General features: G+C 39.3%; 1 pseudogene; it reads right to left on the bottom strand.

The window, feature by feature from the left end:
- Positions 1 to 536: 536 nt before the first annotated feature.
- Positions 537 to 6,590, bottom strand: LOC142455985 (6-phosphogluconate dehydrogenase, decarboxylating pseudogene; annotated as a pseudogene).
- Between the last annotated feature and the right edge of the window lie 315 nt (positions 6,591 to 6,905).

Below are 6,905 nucleotides of genomic sequence, written 5' to 3'. Positions count from 1 at the left end.
TCATCTTCCTTCGTCATTGCACATCACTGGGAGTGACTGAAAATATACCGTGGCTTGAGTCAGGCACACCTACTCCTCCAGGAATTGCTTTTCAATGCTTTAAGGAGATTTTGGGCAGCAAGTTTGCCCAATGCAATAGGCCTTTTGGTTTCCTGCTCATTGCGTCTATGAGCGTTGTTTATGGATCCGAGCAAAAGGAGATCTTGACAACTTCAATCTTTCAATCATGATCTTATCTACTGATACAGTTGTGAGGATTTTCATTTTCTTTTTAAACACACTTTTGATTAAGTACCATGGGGTGTGGGGGGGGGAGGAAATAGGGGGGATCAGCTGCATGATACAAAGTTAGATTCAATTCCACAAAAACCCCTTCCCATCTGTGCGGGTAGAGCTGCTGCCAGTACCAGGGCCAACTGGGGGACAACTGCTTTGAGGAGCTGCCTCGGGAGGTGAAAGGGCCCTGTGAGCAGGGTTGTGTGGTACGTGGAATGGAATGTCCTGGTTGATGGACTTGTGGCTGAGGCAACACCTGCCTAGGCATTGTCGGAAGAGGCCAGCACACTGCCACCATGGCTTGTCCATGACTGCATGAAGTGCCCTGATTTCACTCAGAGTTCATAGGTAACCCCTCTGGGCCCCAAAGTAACCCCTCTGAGCCTGGAAGAGGTTGGCGAGTAGCAGCTCACATCAGGAGAATGCAGCGGTGAAGTCTGTCTGGACCCCGTGCTGACTGCCTGATGCCAGGAGTCCTGGCAGTTTCACCAGTCTACCTAATGACATCATCCATCAGGAGATGCTGAAGGGCTGGGTTCCAGTCAAAGGCATCCTTCTCTTCCCCAGGAATACACTTCTAATGATGCAGCCCCCCCACCCTCACCCCCCCATTTCACATCAGAGAAATGCCACCGTAGTTGAGGGTCCAGCCAAATTCCGTGGCTTGAGCAAAAAGACTTGAGGTTAAGAGATGATCTGGGAAGCACAGGGGTCCTTCTGAGCATCCTCCAGTAAATATTTCTCGTCTCCACCTGACTGGAACTGGGAGGGACCCTTTAGTTTTTTGCAAGCCTGCATCCTCTCATCCCTTAGCGATGATAAACATACAGCAAAGGTGGCTTCTCCGATGAGGGTAAGAGGCACGCTGTACTTTCGGGCTGTCCACTCCTCAGTGCCCTTCTGCCCTGCACTGTCCATAACCTTTGTAACAGGTGGTTGACATCGGTATCTTGGAACGTGAGGATATCGATTGGCTGTGATTTCAATCAGGAAAGCGTCTAGCTCTGTCTTATTCCACGCCTCAAAGGCCTTTGCCATCTCGTCGGGCTTCATGCCCCGAGCGTCTTTGATCAGGTGGTAAGCCTTGCAGGTGAGCTGCATACTCAATGCCATTGTGCACCATCTTTACAAAGGGCCTGCTCCCTCCAACCCCACCCAGGCACTGCAGGGTTCTCCGGTGCCCGCTTTCGCAACAATGTCCCGGAAGATTGTCTTGATGTGTGGCTAGGCTCCTTCGTTTCCTCCTGGTATGAGCAATGGGCTGTCTTGGGCCCCTTCTTTGCCACCTCTCACTCCACTCCCCACAAACAAAACCCCCTCGGCCTTACAGTCCTTGACATCATCGTGTGGTATCCTTGTATTCAGAATTTCCCTCGTCGATGATGATGACCACCAGCACCCAACAACAGTAGCTGTTTTTCATTGAAATCATCAACGGCTTGACCAGCCTTGCCCAGATGTGTAATCCACCAAAGCTTCTTTGGATTGGAGACTATTTCCTTCAAGGACTGAACGCCAACCACTTTGATGCCCTTTGCCTCGCTGGCCAGGAAATCATCAACTTTGGAGACTGTCCTGTTATAAGCACAGACCACAAAGTCATGGTCATTCAGGTTCAGAATGAGGTTGTGGGCTGTGACAGCCAGACCCATCAGTGCATTATCATCAGCTTCAGCAGCGACGGTCAGAACAGAACTGAATCAGTCCCATGGCAGAAGGTTCAGAGCTTGCTGGCGACTGAGACGCTCATATTTTTGTTTTCTTTACATTGAGTTATCCTTATTGAAGTCTTGATCTGCATCAACAAGTCCTTGATCTTCATCAGCAAGTGCTTCAAATCCTCTTTACTTTTAGTAAGCAAAGTTATGTCATCTGCATATCACAAATTGATCAATCTTCTTTCCACCCTGATGCCTAATCCAATCTTCTTCATAGAGTCTAATGTCTGGTTTTATTTGTTCACCATACAGATTGAATTATAATAGTGGAAGGACACAGCCCTGATGTACACCTTTCTTGATTTTAAAGCATGCAGTCTTCCCTTGTCCTGTTCATTCAACTGCCTTTTGTACATATACAGGCTTCTGAGCACAATGAAATGTTATAGAATTCCCATTCTTCACAATGTTATTTATAGTTTGTTATGATGCACACAGTCAAATGTCTTTGCACAGTCAATAAAACATAACTAAACATCTTACTGATATTCTGTGCTTTCAGCCAAGATTCATCTGATGTCAGCAGTGTCATCACATAGAGAAGGCATATTGAATTTTAGCCTCTTAAACCGTGAGAAAGCAATCTCTGCCCATTAAAGTCATCCGCTTGTGATGTTTCTGTTATGAAAGCACTAGATATCTAACGCAGAACAGACGGGCAGGCAACATTTTCTTACGATTAAAGTTGCATGAGTTGGGAAATGTTAGAGTATATACTTATCTATCAGAAAGTTGCAAAATTAGCTTTGCTTTTAAATACTCAAACAAAATAAAAACAAACATGAATAATTGAGAAATAACTATTGGGTAGTATCTTTGATAATTATTGAAGCTAGGAGTTCATTATCTGATTCTAGTTTTGTATATATTGATTTCTGTGATGAAATACTTTTTTGGGGAAAGAATAGAAATAAAGACAATATGAACACTACTTAAATACAAGAAATACCTTGAGATACTATGTGCATTAGATTTGAAAGGAAGGTCACATCACCTAATAAACAAAAAACCTCCTACAGATTATTCAGAAAATTAGAAATAGAGTAATAAACATTGTAAGAGGATCTTGACTATAAATTTATAAAGCAAATACAAAAGACCACTGCATTCAAGAAAAATACTCAAATTTAGTAGAAATTTCAAAATTGACAATTAAAATAGATTACGATATATATTTAAATTAATCTCAACTCAAAGAATGCCTTTAAGGGATGCGTCTGATGATTTATGATGCTGTTCATCTATACCAATATGAATTAAACTGGAAACTGTATACGTCTTTTACTTTTTTACTTTATTTAAAGGAGCACATGTAAAGAGATAATTGATTATATATGAAAATATGTTTTTATATGTGTATGTATGAAAATAAATATACACAGAGTTATTCATTACAGTGAGGCGTTTACAAAGAAAAGTTGAAAACAAACTAAATTCCCATCAGAAATGGAGTTATATTTCATACTGTCAAACAAATAAATATTGGACAGTTGATAAAGAAGGTTATGTATCCCTCTTTTCTGAGAATTAATAGAAAATCAAGGTGATGGATAATTTTATACCCAGAGTATTGTTTGTTAAAATGTTGACATTTTTTGTGGAGGAGATATTCTTGATAATATTTTGACTATGCTAGCACAACATTACCATGTATTTACATGTATAGGTATACACATAAAATCCTCACAATTGCACTACAAGGAAACATCATGATAAAAGGGGAAAAGATTAAAGTAGTCAAGACTTTGTCTTACTTTGATCCACAATCAATACTTCTGAAAGCAGAAGTCCAGCGATCAAATGACGCATTACAGTGGGTAAATGTGCTGCACATGACCTTCACAGTGTTGAAACCAAGGCTGTGACTCTGAAGATTAAAATTCATCTGACAAAAATCATGGATGGTATTTTTAATTGCCTCATAAGAATGGGAAAGTTGAACATTGAATAAGGAAGACTAAGGATGATTTCAAACAAGACTAAAGAAGATGCTTTTGAATTATGGTTTTTGTGAAGAATGTTGAAAATACCACAGACTGACAAAAGAACAAACATACCTGTCTGAGAAGGACAGGCAGAATTCTCTCTAGAGGCAAAAATGGCAGTACTTGCTCTCATACTTTGGGCATGTTGTCAGGAGAGACCAGGCCCTGGAGAATGACATCATGTTGGGTAAAGTGGAGGGCAGTGAACAAGAGGAAGGCCCTCATCGAGATGGATTGTCACAGTGGCAGCAGCAATGGACTCAGACATAGGAACAATTGTGAGAATGACCTGGAACTAGACGGTGTTTCATTACCTTGTACATAGGTTCTCGGTGAGTGGGCACCAAGTCTACAGCACTTAACAACACATGAGTTAAGTACCTACATATTCAGAAACAGATGCCCAAGCTTACTGACATCAAGGTAATTCTGAACTATAGCTACTCTATGATATAGTAGAACTGCCCCATGGGGTTTCTAAGGTTTTAGTGACACTTGATATTATCAACAGAGGTGTCCTAGAGCTGCAATGGTTCATGCTCAACTGCTAACCAAAAAGCTGGCAGTTCCACCCCAGCAGTGGGATCTCATGATCTTCTTCTGTAGTGGTTACACCCTACAAAACCATCTGGGGCAATTCTACTCTGTCATATAGGGTCACCGTGAGTTGAAATAAACTCAAATGTAGCCACCACCACTGTCAATAAATTATGAGCACCTAGAAATGATGCTGAAATAACTTAGTTGCTTTTATAGAATTAAAAATATATATTTACAAAAATTTGAAGTTAGTTCAGAATTTTGTTGGAAACATATAATTATTTTATTCTTGAGAGAAAAGGAACTACAGAAAATCCAGAGACTGTTTTGAAAATTAATTTAGTGCTAAGAGATAAATGAACCCGAGTATTGGATACAGCTATTTTAGCAGCTCAATTAATAACTTTATCAGAAATTTGAAAAGAATGGGCCTAGTTCAAAATGGTTGGTAAAGCCCAGGAACATACAAAGTTTAGTAAGACACATATTCTATCACCCAAAGCTTTTTATTGCAAACTGATCACATATCTTTGAATCTTAAGGTATAATACATATGTACAGAGCAAATTAGCTATAAAAATGTAGAAGAGATTCCTCTTTCCACTAACATACCAAGTGAAATGTACTTTAAGAACATGAGATGAAGGTGAGAAACCTCATAACTCCGGCCCCACCCCGCCAATAGAGCAGACATGCAAAACAGAGAAAGATTTTATTTTTATGTAATTGTAGTGCAAGTTTCTGAAATCAAATGTATGGTTGAAACACATTTAGGCCATGCTTTCAAAGCGTTTCATATCACTTTAATTACATTTTGTGGTATTTAAATTTACCAGTAAACAGAAGGAGGAAGCTTGACAAGTTTTTATTGAAGTGCATTATCTTTTCCCCAAAAGACTTCAGACTAAAATATACATTTCCAAATTATTTATTAATTCATCCATTTATTTATTTACTTTCTATTGAACAAATATAATAATAACAAAATTTATTTATACTTAATAATAAGAAATCCAAACGATTACTTAATTTGATAAAAGTAGAACATTAGTACAACATTCAGCTGGTAGAAACTTTGCATTACTTTTATTTATTTTCTTAAATGTAACGTAAGTAGTGGCTTCCATGATGAGAAGACAAACTGTATGCTGGAATTTGAAAGAAAGCGATAGAAGCGTATTTTCAAAGGTGACTTTATTGAGTGCAATGGACTCTAGTGGCTTATATTTTCTGCTGCTCAAGAAATCACACAGTTCTATGCATTGAGCTAAGAAGACCTGGTGGGAGAGTGGTTAAGCTGTCAGTTGCTAACCAAAAGGTTAGAACGAAGCAAAGACACAATTGATACAGTATAAATATAATTTAATATAAACCCAAAATGTTAAAAACACAACTCTGCAAGGGTAACTTGAGAGGTTTATGTTATTTATAACCTAAAAAAACCCCAAACTTTGCTAATTGTCCAAAGAGAGAATTTTTTTAAGAATGAGAGTTAGTCTCCCTATTACTGTCTTAGATGCTAAATTTCTTTAGGCAATGTTTTTTAAAAAAAATTCTTATGATCATAATGTTCAATGGACGCTACTTTTAAATCAATCTATTTGATTCTCTGAGTCTAGAATGTAATAGGATAATCTGGAGAGAGTAGACAACTGGGTGAAAATGGGACTGTGTTGCCCCAAGGTAAAAATGTTAAGTGTTACAAACAAAACAAGAACAAAGCTGCCTTACAGAAAGGGACGTGCTGCAGGAGAAAGCAGGTTTATCTCCATGCTGAAGACTTTTAGAATTAAGATCCTCATTTCTTGTCAGTGATAGCCTGAAACGTTTGGATAATTAGGTGACCATTGGTTAGTCTTTATTTGGGCCTCTTAGGGTCAGTCGGATAGGCCTCCTGGCATGGCCGCATTTTGTGTTGAAGCGGTGGGGCCCTTTACCAAAGCTTTAACCTACCATTTCAGGCACACTGTCTACTTCTCTGGATCTATTTGCAGTATACTTTTTTATAAACAGACCTTTGATAATTCCCTACTTCACTGTATCCTGGAATCTGTAACTTCTGGCTCCTCATCGACAGTCCCAGGAAAGTATTGGCGGTAATAATTGGCCCAGAGAAAAAACAGTGGAGTCTACTAGGAAGTCTAAAAAGTGAAAATTTTAAATGCAATTTCTTGTCCTTCACTTGGCTCTATTTTCCTGGCGAGGACTCCTGAGAGGTTAGTTTTACCCTGTTCCTGACCCAGCGAAACCTTGAACTTCTGCAAATCTCACCAGATTTAGATTTTCCATTTGTGTTTTCTCTGCAGACTCTTATTTCTGGGAAAGAGAGACCATTAGAAAGGACTGAGTTTAAATTTTATTCTCTTCTCTCCAATTCTCGCCTCCT

This window comes from Tenrec ecaudatus, chromosome 9 (genome assembly GCF_050624435.1).
Source record: "Tenrec ecaudatus isolate mTenEca1 chromosome 9, mTenEca1.hap1, whole genome shotgun sequence".
In the NCBI taxonomy this organism is placed as follows: Eukaryota; Metazoa; Chordata; class Mammalia; order Afrosoricida; family Tenrecidae; genus Tenrec; species Tenrec ecaudatus.
The sequence above is the reverse complement of the archived record's forward strand: the minus strand, read 5'-3'. Positions and strand labels throughout refer to the sequence as shown.